The sequence below is a fragment of the Zea mays genome, unplaced genomic scaffold (genome assembly GCF_902167145.1).
Source record: "Zea mays cultivar B73 unplaced genomic scaffold, Zm-B73-REFERENCE-NAM-5.0 scaffold_45, whole genome shotgun sequence".
Lineage (NCBI taxonomy): Eukaryota > Viridiplantae > Streptophyta > Magnoliopsida > Poales > Poaceae > Zea > Zea mays.
The window spans coordinates 40,001-55,000 of record NW_023367091.1 but is presented as its reverse complement, the minus strand read 5'-3'; the positions used below and the strand labels follow the sequence as shown (position 1 = coordinate 55,000).

The 15,000-nt window shown below is 32.6% G+C and overlaps 1 non-coding gene across 1 annotated transcript; it reads left to right on the top strand.

The window, feature by feature from the left end:
• The first annotated feature begins 5,147 nt into the window (after positions 1–5,147).
• Positions 5,148–5,227, top strand: TRNAL-UAG (transfer RNA leucine (anticodon UAG)). Its single transcript has one exon. It is a non-coding gene; the product is annotated as a tRNA-Leu (tRNA).
• Positions 5,228–15,000: the final 9,773 nt, after the last annotated feature.

Below are 15,000 nucleotides of genomic sequence, written 5' to 3'. Positions count from 1 at the left end.
TGATCTTCATATCGATCTATTATCCACCTCTGCATCTATTCTTTCTTAGCTAAACGGGTGGAAGATCCATCCAATTTGGTTATATCATGGACTCGAAAAAACGGATCTGAATGTGACTGAAATGCACGATCTTCACAGGTATCACTTTTCACGATACCTAAACCTAAAAGGTGGAATAGCGATTTTCGAACCATTTCCTATAAGAGAATGGTTTCCATTACTTTGAGAAATGGATTCTATATCAAACTATAGCTATTGCATTAAAGAAGAAAAGAAACTAATAGAAGTCGAAGACGCGGAATGGTAGTGAATAGAGAAAAAGATTCTTCTGATTTTCTTGTTCCTGAAAATATTCGATCCATCTCCTAGACGCCGTAGAGAATTGAGAATTTTCATGTCTTTCAATTCTCGTACTCGTAATTGGAAAGTTACGGAAGGAGATCCATCATTTTGCAATGAAAACAACATAAAAAACTCTGGACAATTTCGAAATCAGACCAAGCGTCTTAATACATATGCAAAAAAATTCATTATTGGCCCACCATTGATTACAAGATTTAGCTTTTATGAATCGCTATTGGTTTGATACGAATAATGGCAGTCGTTTCAGTATGTTAAGGATACAGATGTATCCACAATTCATTTAGAGTTACTTAATAGCCTATTTCTTATACTATATCTCTATCCCGTGAAATTCTCGAGCCCAAAGATGGATGCATATGCTGTGTTTCATTTTGCTAAATGATATCAATTAAATGGTATATCAATTCTATAAATTGGATATAGCAATAAATAAATCAGCAAAATTCTTTTATTTTAGATAGAAGAAATGTTTCTTCTATCTAAAATAAAAGAATGTACCCTTCTATCCAAATCCAATTTGCATCGATAAAATAAATCCAAATTCCAGATTCCAGCAGTAGATGAATAATTGCAAATTTTTGTGTGTACGAGATTAGAATAACTTAAAAATAACTGACATAATTTTTTATTTTTCCTGATCAGAAAAATACATGAAAAAGAAAGGAGGTAGAAAAATTTGTTGATTTATGGTTAAAGAAGAAAAACAAGAAAACAGGGGTTCTGTTGAATTTCAAGTATTCAGTTTCACCAATAAGATACGGAGACTTGCTTCACATTTAGAATTACACAAAAAAGATTTTTCATCGGAAAGAGGTCTACGAAGACTTTTGGGAAAACGTCAACGTTTGCTGGCTTATTTGGCAAAGAAAAATAGAGTACGTTATAAGAAATTAATAAGTCAGTTGGATATTCGGGAGAAGTAATTTAATCGTTCTCATTTTTTTCTTATTTTATTAGTAGTCTTATAGTAGTCTTAGATTTTGCATTTTGATGAGCCTCGTTTTGAGGAATTCATGGAATAATCCATTTTCATGGAATAAAGAATAAGAACAAGGATACATAACATAAAAAAAAGAATAGATAAGACGATATTCGCCCTCCCCCTACATATTTGATTTCTTCTCCTATACAAAAACCAGCAAGACCTACTCCATTGGTAATTCCATCAATGACACCTTTATCAAAAAAATGCGTTAGTTCGGCTAATCTTCTATACCTAGGATAAAAACCCTAGTATAGAAAAAATCTATATAACCACGATTATATGACCAGCTGTATATCTTTTTTTTTACTTCATCCAAAAAGCTCTTTTTTGGATTCTTTTTACAAGGGAATTTTGAAAATTCAAATTCTGAAAAAAAGAATAAGCAGATCCATAAAAGATATATGCTATGAATAGACCAAAAATTGCTAAACTTACAGAAGAAATTGCATTAGTGAGAAATTCATATGAATTTATGGAAGAATTAGAATTTTCCTGGAACAAGTTTATTGAAGGAGTTAGCCACTTTGATAATATGGTTAACTCCAATATTCTATTATCTTTTACTCCATTATCAAAATGGATTCCTATGGATCCAATGAACAAAGTAAAAAGTAGTAATATAAGAAGAGGAAATAGCATAGTATTTCCCGTTTCATGAGGATAGACAAAAGTATTTTTAGCCCCAAAGGGAGTACTAAAGGATCCTATCTTATTTCTTGTATTAGCAGGAATTTTTGGTATATTTTGTGAAAAAAAGAAACTCCACTCTTCATTGTTGATAAAACAAAATCCCTATTGACTCCTTTGGATATACTTTTTCCCCATAAGGATATTGAATACAACGAACCTTCTTTAGTACTACTGTAATTTTGAAAATGAACACGCAAATACCCATCAAAAGTAAGTAAATATATCCGAAACATATAAAATGCAGTTAATCCTGCAGTAAAAGAGGCTATTATTCCAAAAAAGGGTGAATACAACCAACTATTACTAAGGATTTCATCTTTGGACCAGAAGCAAGCAAGAGGTGGAATACCACAAAGAGAAAGTGTACCACATAAAAAAGTAGTTCTTGTAATTGGAACGTATTTTCTTAAACCACCCATAAGAACCATATTCTGACTTTTATCTGGTGAATATCCAACAAGAGGTTCCATTGAATGAATAACGGATCCGGATCCTAAGAACAATAAAGCTTTCGAATAAGCATGAGTGATCAAATGGAATAAAGCAGCTTGATAAGAACCTATACCTAGAGCTAACATCATATAACCCAATTGAGACATTGTAGAATAGGCTAAGCTTCTTTTAATATCTCTCTGAGCAAGAGCTAAAGTGGCTCCTAAGAAGAGTGTTATTGTACCTATTAAAGAAATGAAACTCATTATCCAGGGTAGGGATATGAAAAGAGGAAGAAGTCTAGCTAGAAGAAAAATCCCCGCAGCAACCATAGTTGCTGCGTGTATAAGAGCCGAAATAGGAGTGGGTCCTTCCATAGCATCAGGTAACCATACGTGAAGAGGAAATTGTGCAGATTTTGCAACTGCACCAAGGAATAATAAAAAGCACACAAAGTAGTAAGTAAGGAATTAATCCCATTATTAGGAATCCAGTTATTAGCTATTTTGAACAAATCCCGAAACTCCAAACTACCCGTTATCCAAAAAAAACCTAAAATTCCTAATAACAGACCAAAATCCCCTACACGATTAGTTACAAAAGCTTTTTGACAAGCACTCGCTGCAATTGGCCGCGTAAACCAAAAGCCTATCAATAAATAGGAACACATTCCGACAAGTTCCCAAAAAAATAAATTTGTATCAAATTGGAACTAGTAACCAATCCTAACATGGAAGTATTAAAAAAACTTATATAAACAAAAAATCTCAAATATCCTTCATCGTGAGACATATAATCGTCACTATAAATAAGAACTAAGATTCCTACAGTAGTAATTAGTATTAACATAATAGACGTAAGGGGGTCGACCAAAGTATCCAAATTCTAAGGAAAATCATTATTGATGGTCCAAGACCATAGATATTGATAGATAGAACTTCCATTTATTTGTTGAATAGACAGGTGAAGTGAGAATACCATAGCTATACTTAAGAGTAAAATACTAGGAAAAGCCCATATCCGACGAAGATTTTTTGTTGCTGTAGGAATAAGAAAAAGTCCAAATCCCATTGACATAATAACTGGAAGTGGGAGAAGAGGAATTACCCAGGCATATTGATATGTATGTTCCATAAGAAAAGAAATAGCAATTTTTAGTTTAAATTTATAGTTCAATTTTTCTATAAAATAAAATTGTTTCCGATTCACCAAACCTATTCTTATCTCTTTCTAAAGGGAATTAAAAAACAAATAAGAAAAATAAAAATACTGGAATTATGAATTTTTCTAATTTCTCTCATTAAAATATTCCAAAATTTAGAATGGGTTTAGTTACTTAAATTCAAAAAGTGAATCAAAGAATTTCGGTATCTAGTTATTAGTAAAAAAAAATATTTATTAAAATACAAAAAAAGATTGAATAATTTTACTTTCTAATCATTTTTGTATTTCTTTTGTTAAAATAAAGAGCTCTCTTGTTTCGTAATTGATTGATTGAATTCCAAAGAAAACCTATATTTATAGGAAATTCTCGAATATTGCTTATTTCATATAAAAGGAAATCCTAATGACTAGAATTCTCTAAGTTTTAGAATGTCTTGTTTAAGAGACTAAGTATTTTTTTTTATTGGAATTCAATTATGGAATAGCCTTCTGAACTTAATTAACTATTTGAATTGAATTTTACCTTCTTTTTATCTCCCCCTCTTATATGAGGGCTTATCCCCCATACCATATATTTATATATGGAGTATATTTGATATAGAAATTGATTTAAATAGAAAATCTTAAAAAACTCTTGTCTTATCCACATTAGACAAAATGAACTAAAGAAGAATTTAGAATTTAAGTATCTTTCAGTATCTTTCAGTATCTAAGTATAAATACTAAGAAAAACAGAAAGAAGGATTGATTTGTGGCAATAGATGTCTTTCACATACAACTAGAAAAAAGTAATTCCCTTTTTGAATGGCAGTTCCAAAAAAACGTACTTCGATGTCAAAAAAAGCGTATTCGTAAAAATCTTTGGAAAAAAAGACTTATTTTTCCATAGTACAATCTTATTCTTTAGCAAATCAAGATCATTTTCTAGGGGCAACGAGCATCCAAAACCAAAAGGTTTTTCTGGGCAACAAGCAAACAAATAATAAGATTTTGAAATAATCTGAATTGAACTATCCAAAAGAAATTCCAATTATTAATATGAATGAATAATTCGGATTAATTAATAAATGTACTTTTATGTGTCGAATTCCTCGGTACAATATTCTTAGAACGAATCCCTCCATTATCATTATATAGAACAAAAGTTTTTGGTATATTGTGTCCTCAGTATTCTTTTCCTATCAAAGAACTTTTTTTTATAATAGAATTCTCATAAAAACGAGGATTCTATTATAAAAAGTAGACTATTCTTGCAATAGGACTTACAACCTCCACCTAATCTTATCCAAAATTCCCATATAAATGGGTTTAGGACTGGTACATCATATTAATAAGAGTGTAAAGGCTTTCATTCTATCAATTTTTCTAAAATACAAAATGCATTTCATTGTAGTTAATGATGAACTTCTAATGATGAACTTCTAATGTTCCTAAATTCTATGGCTTCTCCCAGTCTCGACGATGCACGATAAAATAACTATTATTCTTTTAAGTTAACTATTATTTTAAATTAGCCGCCATGGTGAAATTGGTAGACACGCTGCTCTTAGGAAGCAGTGCTCAAGCATCTCGGTTCGAATCCGAGTGGCGGCATTCTCGAAAAAGAATACAATAAATTAGAAAATGGATTCAATTCGAAATTTCCAATTTTGTAATGGGACCTTATCGTTATGCTATTTGCAACTTTAGAACATATACTAACTCATATCTCTTTCTCAACCATTTCAATTGTGATTACGATTCATTTGATAACCTTATTAGTTCGTGAACTTAGGGGATTACGTGATTCGTCAGAAAAAGGAATGATAGCTACTTTTTTCTCTATAACAGGATTTTTAGTCTCTCGTTGGGTTTCTTCGGGACATTTTCCATTAAGTAATTTATATGAGTCATTGATCTTCCTTTCATGGACTCTGTATATTTCTTCATACTATTCCTAAGATACAGAACTCGAAAAATGATTTAAGCACAATAACTACGCCAAGTACTATTTTAACGCAAGGCTTTGCCACGTCGGGTCTTTTAACTGAAATGCATCAATCCACAATACTAGTACCTGCTCTACAATCTCAGTGGTTAATGATGCATGTCAGTATGATGTTACTAAGCTATGCAACTCTTTTGTGTGGATCCTTATTATCCGCCGCTCTTCTAATCATTAGATTTCGAAAGAATTTCGATTTCTTTTCACTAAAGAAAAATGTTTTTCTTAAAAACATTTTTCTTTAGTGAGATTGAATATTTATATGCAAAAAGAAGTGCTTTAAAAAACACCTCTTTTCCGTATTTCCAAATTATTACAAATATCAATTAACTGAGCGTTTGGATTCTTGGAGTTATCGTGTCATTAGTCTAGGGTTTACTCTTTTAACCGTGGGTATCTTTGTGGAGCAGTATGGGCTAATGAGGCATGGGATCCTATTGGAATTGGGATCCTAAGGAAACTTGGGCATTTATTACCTGGACCATATTTGCAATATATTTACATAGTAGAAAAAATCCAAATTGGAAGGGTACGAATTCCGCACTTGTAGCTTCGATAGGATTTCTTATAATTTGGATCTGCTATTTTGGTATCAATCTGTTAGGAAATAGGTTTAATAGTTACGGTTCATTTACATTACCATCTAAATAATTACATAACATAAAACCTTCGGTTTTTTTCCTTTTTAGTTTGATTTGAGAACCCTTTGAAAAGACGTTCAAGGGGTTCTCAAAAATTCGAGATAGATCTAATTAGACTTTTTTACTTTTTCTGAATTTTTTATTTTTCCACTCTGGAATATAGAGCGGACTGGTTAAAAAAAGAAAATCCTATTTAGTATAATAATTGGATAATAGAACCTCTACCCTATTCAACGGATAGCGAGAGAACCAAATCTGGATAAATACCAATTCCTATTACTGGTAAAAAGATACAGATTAAAAGAAAGAGTTCTCGTGGTCCAGAATCTACAAATTTTTGTTTGGAACATGAAATAGCTTGTATCCATAGAACATCTTGGCGTAACATAGATAATAAATAAATAGGAGTTAATATCATTCCTATTGCCATTACAAAAGTAATTAGCATTTTTGGCATTAACATAAATTTAGGACTAGTAATTAGTCCAAAAAATACTACTAATTCTGCAACAAAACCGCTCATTCCGGCAAGGCAAGAGAAGCCATTGAAAAGCTACTAAACATGGTAAAAATTTTTGGCATTGGGATAGATATTCCCCCCAGTTCTTCGAGATAACAAGACGCATTCTATCACAAGCCGTTCCCGCCAAGAAAAAAAAGTGTAGCACCGATAAATCCATGAGATAATATTTGTAAAATAGCTCCATTTAGTCCAATGTTGGTTATGGAACCAATTCCTATAATTATGAAACCCATGTGAGATACGGAGGAGTAGGCTATTCTTTTTTGAAATTTCGTTGACCAAGAGAAGTTTGAAGCTGCATAGATTATTTGCACCGCTCCTATTTATTACCAACCAAGGGGAAAATAGATAATGAGCATGCGGTAACAATTCCATATTGACCCGAATCAATCCGTATGCTCCCATCTTTAATAGAATTCCGGCTAAAAGCATACATGTACTGTAATGCGCTTCCCCATGGGTATCTGGTAACCACGTATGTAAAGGTATAATCGGCAATTTGACAGCATAAGCAATAAGGAAGCCAAAATACAGTAGTATTTCCAATGTTGTAGGGTATGATTGATTAATCAATCTTTCTAAATCTAATCCGGGTTCATTGGAACCATATAATCCCATACCCAGAACTCCAATTAAGAAAAAATGGAACCGCCTGCAGTATACAAAATAAACTTGGTAGCTGAATACAGACGCCTCTTTCCCCCCCACATGGATAAAAGTAAGTAAACAGGAATTAATTCTAACTCCCACATGATAAAAAAAAGTAAAAGGTCTCGTGAAGAAAATAATCCTATTTGACCGCTATACATTGCTAGCATCAGGAAATAGAATAATTGCGAATTCCGAGTAACCGGCCAAGCCGCTAAAGTAGCTAAAGTAGTGATAAATCCTGTCAATAAAATAGATCCTAATGAAAGTCCATCGATTCCCAATCTCCAGTGGAAATCGAAAACATCTATCCATTTAGAATCCTCCTTTAATTGGATTAAAGGATCCTCCAATTGGAAATGATAACAGAATGCATAAGTCATTAGAAGGAATTCTAATAAACAAATAGCTATAGTATACCACCTAACGATTTTATTTCCTTTATGAGGTAAAAAGAAAATTAATGAACCTGCAAATATCGGCAAAACAACAAGTATTGTTAACCAAGGAAAATAACTCATGATAAAGTAATAAAGACAAGATACGTTTTGACCAGAAAAGCCCATGCTCGATTATTTCGAGCACAGGCTTCTTCGGTAAAGAGGAATCAGACGATTCAAGTGGAGTTTTTTGTAACGTATCAATAAGATAGAGCCATGCTGCGGGTTGTTTCAGGCCCTAAATAAACGCGGACACTTAAAAAATCCGTTGGACAGGCGGATTCGCATCTCTTACAACCCACACAATCTTCGGTTCTCGGCGCGGAAGCAATTTGCTTGGCTTTACATCCATCCCAAGGTATCATTTCTAATACATCTGTTGGGCAAGCTCGTACACATTGAGTGCATCCTATACATGTATCATAAATTTTTACAGAATGTGACATTGGATCTCTAATTTTCCTTTTCAACATAAAAATTTCGATCTGGTAAAAATGAAATTAGTACTATATAAATTAGATGTATTGTAGACACCAGACGAAGCAATGGTTTATCCAAACTTTAACAAATAATGCAATATATTTCGTAATCTGTTTGTGAGAAAGCGTGAAAAGAGCCAAGAGACCTTGAATTTAAGGCTTCAACAGTTATAATTATACGAATTCTACATACTAATTCGAATTAGCCCAATAAATTGGCTATCATCTTTCAATATAAATTATTGCAATATTCAAATTGCAATATCAATGAATTGCAAAAATGCAATATTCAATAAGTAAAAAACAATACTCTGAAATAACCTACTCAAAAAAAAGGATATTATTAAACACTAATAAGAAAATAAGATTAGATTTCTATTCATCTTAATGTTTCTTATTATTATATATGCCCCTTTGTTTAGGGGATTCTATGTCTAATTATTCAAAAAAATTGGATTGATTGATACGAGTTGATTTCCTGTTACGATGGATGGAAGAAAGAATGGATAGTCCAATAGCTGCTTCAGCAGCCGCAAGGGCTATAACAAAAATTGCGAAAATGTCTCCTTTTAATTGGCGACTATCAAATAGATCAGAAAATGTTACGAGATTTAGATTAATTGAATTCAGTATAAGTTCAAGACATATTAGAGCTCTAACCATGTTTCGGCTTGTGATCAATCCATAGATACCAATCGAAAATAAATAGACACTCAAAAAAAGTACATGCTCAAACATCATTAACTAACTCCTTATCAATCTCGATTCATTTCAATATGAGGACAAGAATTGAACCGATTCAATTAATTAGAATAGAACAATTACGCAACAAAAGAGAAAAGAAGGTATTTGTTGTATTGGCAGTAGATGGGTTTTACTAAATCAAAATTGTGATTCTTTAGTTATTTATTTTATATTTGAAATTCTAAGAATTTTGACTCATTCTAAGTATTTCTTATTGTCGAGCCATAGTAATTGCACCTATTAAAGAAACTAGAAGAATTAGGGAAATGAGTTCAAACGGAAGATAAAAATCGGTTGCTAAATGAATCCCAATTTGTTGAACGTTATTTATGAGACCCTGTTCTACTATTTGGTTTGATCTTGTAGTCCAAAGAATTCCATACCACGACGTATCTGGGATAGTAGTCATTAGTGAAAAAGGAATAGTTATACAAAGGAGTAAAGTAAACCCATCTCCAATAGTCCAATAATTCTTATCTTTAGACCACTCTGAGCCGTTTACAAACATTACAGCAAATATGATCAAGACATTTATGGCTCCCACATAAATAAGAAGTTGTGCGACAGCTACAAAGTAGGAATTTAATAAAAAATAGAATAAGGATATACAAACAAGAATAATCCCAGCGAAAAGGCAGAATAATTGGGTTGGTAAGTAATACTACTCCTAGACCTCTAGTAGAAGACCAAATCCCCCAAATAGCACAAGAATCTCATGTATTGGTCCAGGTAAATCCATTATGGATAAGAAGAAATTTCTAGTATAAAATTTTTCATGAACTGACTAAAACTAAAAGATTCAAGGAAGGAAAAAGGTATTAGGATATTTTTTTGTATATACATATAAGTTGTTAAGCAGTAGTTATTCTTTTTCGTTAGAGTTAGTAAAATGGATTTTCTAATAAAAAAATCCTAATACCTAGTAATCTGTAATCGTTCTTGAATTCCAAGATTTTTCTTCGTCTATTTTACTTTGAGGCGAATTCCTAATTGTTTGAATTGTGTAATCTCCCATTATGGAGATTGGTAACCGACTCAAAGCAATTTGATTGTAATTCAATTCATGACGATCATAAGTAGAAAGTTCATATTCTTCAGTCATTGATAAACAATTTGTGGGACAGTATTCAACACAGTTACCGCAAAATATACAAACTCCGAAATCAATACTATAATTAAGCAATTGTTTTCTTTTAATATCCTTTTCAAATCTCCAATCCACAAGGGGTAGATCTATCGGGCATACGCGAACACATACTTCACAAGCAATGCATTTATCAATTCAAAGTATGTATTCGCCCCCGGAAACGCTCCGATGTAATTGATTTTTCATAAGGGTAGTGAATCGTTATAGGTAAACGATTTGTGTGGGATAAGGTAATTATGAAACTTTGACCAATGTATCTTGCGGCGCGTATTGTTTGTTGACCATAACTAATGAACCCAGTTAGCATAGGGAACATATTCTAAATCTATATATGAAAAAGGTATGTTTCTTTCTCTTGTTTGAGAGAACTTTTGTGTTGAAAATATTCTTACTGTTATTGTATTCTTATTTATAGTGAAACTAGTTGGGAAGAAGTTGTTAATAAGAGATTGCCCAGAGAAATAGGTAAAAGAAATTTCCATCCAAGATTTAATAACTGATCCATTCTCATCCTGGGTAAAGTCCATCTTATTGTGATAGAAATGAAGAGAAATAAATAAGCTTTAGTTAATGTAATAAAGATACCTATTACCATTTCCAAAATTCCAATTATTTTATTCATTTGGAAAAATCCAAAAAAGGATATATAGGGAATAGAGAAATTCCACCCGCCTAAGTATAGAACAGTTACAAATAAAGAGGAAACTAATAAATTTAGGTAAGAAACAAGATAAAATAAACCATATTTAATACCAGAATATTCGGTTTGATAACCTGCTACTAATTCTTCTTCTGCTTCTGTAAATCAAAGGGTAATCTTTCACATTCTGCCAAAGAAGAAATTAGAAAAAACTAGAAAACCTATAGGCTGACGCCAAAAGATTCCATCCAAAAAAACCATATTTGGACTGTGCTTCAACTATATCAACTGTACTTGAACTATTAGATAATCATAGTCGATGATAACATCACAGTTCCCACCGCTATTCAAAACCGTACATGAAACCTTAGCTTCATACGGCTCCTCTATGATCAGAAAAAAGGAAAGGATTGTTTCGTTTCGGTATCATCCTCTGGGCATAGATAGAATTAGATAAGATAAAATTGATTGGAAAGCCCAAAATTAGACCAAAGCAATTACGTCTGCTAGAATAACAAAAAAGCGCTTCCGAATTGATCTCATCCTTTATATAATATAATTTTGCTTTGTTCGGTAATAACTTAATATTGGAATAAATCACTCGTTATAGCAATTAATAAATGGAAAGAATTTGGCATTAGTTCATGAGGAATTCTGTATGAATAGGGATAAAGGAAGGAAAGAATAAATAAAGATCCTTTTTTGTATTGTATTCCATATCTTTTGTCCTACTCTTCTTTCCCCGGGAGGGGTATACTTAAAAAAAAAGAATAAAGGGTTAATTCGTTCTTGATAGCCATTTCCTTAACAAGTGAATGGGAACATACTCTAGACCGGAATCTGAAGAAAGTACTGCTTGATCATTTCCACCAATTTCAAGTCCTTATTATGATTCCTTTTATGAGGAAAAATGTCTAATGATTTAGATTCTCTCATTACTAATCCTGTATGTACTTTAGTGTTCCTAATCCCTCACTAACTTTTGATGGATTGCCTTATGGTTATAAGTTTAAATTATAGTAATAACTCAAAATATTCTAGTAATGGAATTCCATATCGCGAATCCTTTATTCTTGCCCGCTTCAAGATATGATGACTAATCAAACAATCTCAACCTTGGGGTAAAGAGTTTACACTGCTTATGTTTACTTGAACTTTTTTCTTGTACGTAGGAAATGAGATTTTTTACTTTTACTACAAATTAATAAGCTGTTTTGTTTCACTCATATAGCTATCGAGTTTAACTTACCAACGCGAATACAGAATAAGCAAAAGGAAGATAAGCATTCAATGTATTTTAGAGGAAAAGATCCTATTTTAACGAATCACACGTAGAGATATTGCTAGTACACAAAAAGTTAATGGTATTTCATAACTAATAGATTGAGCAGCCGCTCGTAGACCGCCTGAAAAAGAATATTATTATTTGAGCTATATCCTGCCATGAGAAGACCAATAGGAGCAATACTTGAAATCGCAATCCATAAAAAAACACCAATACTAAGATCAGCTAAAACAAAACGATATCCTAAAGGGATAACTAAAAAACTTAATAAAATGGATATGACTGCTATAGAGGGACCAATGCTAAATAAAGGAATATCTCCTCGGGATGGGAGGATATCCTCTTTTAAAAGTAGTTTAGTTCCATCTGCTATAGCTTGAAGCAGTCCCAGGGGGCCAGCATATTCAGGACCAATACGTTGTTGTATCGATGCGGATATTTCTCTTTCTAACCACACAATTACGAGTACTTCTATTGTGATTCCCAGTAGGAGGGCAAAAATGGGTAGAATCCATATAAGTCCGTAGATTTCTTTAAATAATTCCGATTTCGAAAAAGAATTGATAGTTTCTACCTCTACCCTATCTATTATCATTTCAACGATCAACTTCCCCCATAATGATATCTATACTACCTAATATTGTCATGATATCAGCCAATTCATTTTTTTAACTAGCTGAGGAAGAATTTGCAAATTAATAAAACCCGGTGGACGAATTTTCCATCTCCAGGGGAAAAGACTATCATCTCCTACCAGATAAATTCCTAATTCGCCTTTTGGAGCTTCTACTCTTACATAAAGCTCTTGCTTTGATAATTCAAAATTGGGCGAAGGTTTTTTACCAAGAAATCGATATTCAAAATCATTCCATTCGGGATTCTTTGCTTTCTTAAAGCGTCGGGCTTCTAAATTCTCATAAGGTCCTCCAGGAATTTTCTCTACAGCCTGTTGAATAATTTTTATGGATTCCCTCATTTCACCGACTCGTACTAAATAGCGAGCTAACGAATCTCCTTCTTTTTGCCATTGGACTTTCCAATCGAATTGATTGTAAGACTCATAAGGATCAATTTTACGAAGATCCCATTGTATTCCAGAAGCTCGTAACATTGGTCCCGATAAGCCCCAATTTACAGCTTCTTCTCCGCTAATAAAACCGACTCCTTCAACTCGTTCTAAAAAAATGGGATTCTGTGTAATAAGTTCTTGATATTCAACAACTCCTTGTAAAAATAATCACAGAAATCTAAACATTTATCCATCCATCCATAAGGGAGATCGGCAGCGACTCCTCCGATGCGAAAGTAATTATGCATCATTCGCATACCTGTAGCAGCTTCAAATAGATCATATATCAATTCTCTCTCTCTAAAAATGTAGAAAAAGGGAGTCTGTGCCCCGAGATCCGCCATAAAAGGTCCAAGCCATAACAAATGAGAAGCTATACGGCTCAATTTCTAACATAATTACTCTAATATAGCTGGCTCTTTTGGGTATTTGAATATTCTCTAAGAATTCTGGTGCATTTACCGTTATTGCTTCTGTAAACATAGTAGCTAAATAATCCATCGTGTTACATAAGGCAAGTATTGTATAATACTTCTGTTTTTCCGCGATTTTTTCCATTCCTCTGTGTAAATACCCTAATATGGGTTCGCAATCAATAACATCTTTCACCATCGAGAGTAACAATCAGTCGAAGAACACCATGCATTGATGGGTGTTGAGGGCCCATCTTGACTATCATGAGATCTTTTCTTTTAAGCGATAGACTCATATCCTTGTTCTTATTCTTTATTCCATGAAAATGGATTATTCCATGAATTCCTCAAAACGAGGCTCATCAAAATGCAAAATCTAAGGACTACTATAAGACTACTAATAAAATAAGAAAAAAATGAGAACGATTAAATTACTTCTCCCGAATATCCAACTGACTTATTAATTTCTTATAACGTACTCTATTTTTCTTTGCCAAATAAGCCAGCAAACGTTGACGTTTTCCCAAAAGTCTTCGTAGACCTCTTTCCGATGAAAAATCTTTTTTTGTGTAATCTAAATGTGAAGCAAGTCTCCGTATCTTATTGGTGAACTGAATACTTGAAATTCAACAGAACCCCTGTTTTCTTGTTTTTCTTCTTTAACCATAAATCAACAAATTTTTCTACCTCCTTTCTTTTTCATGTATTTTTCTGATCAGGAAAAATAAAAAATTATGTCAGTTATTTTAAGTTATTCTAATCTCGTACACACAAAAATTTGCAATTATTCATCTACTGCTGGAATCTGGAATTTGGATTTATTTTATCGATGCAAATTGGATTTGGATAGAAGGGTACATTCTTTTATTTTAGATAGAAGAAACATTTCTTCTATCTAAAATAAAAGAATTTTGCTGATTATTTATTGCTATATCCAATTTATAGAATTTGATATACCATTTAATTGATATCATTTAGCAAAATGAAACACAGCATATGCATCCATCTTTGGGCTCGAGATATTTCACGGGATAGAGATATAGTATAAGAAATAGGCTATTAAGTAACTCTAAATGAATTGTGGATACATCTGTATCCTTAACATACTGAAACGACTGCCATTATTCGTATCAACCAATAGCGATTCATAAAAGCTAAATCTTGTAATCAATGGTGGGCAATAATGAATTTTTTTGCATATGTATTAAGACGCTTGGTCTGATTTCGAAATTGTCCAGAGTTTTTTATGTTGTTTTCATTGCAAAATGATGGATCTCCTTCCGTAACTTTCCAATTACGAGTACGAGAATTGAAAGACATGAAAATTCTCAATTCTCTACGGCGTCTAGGAGA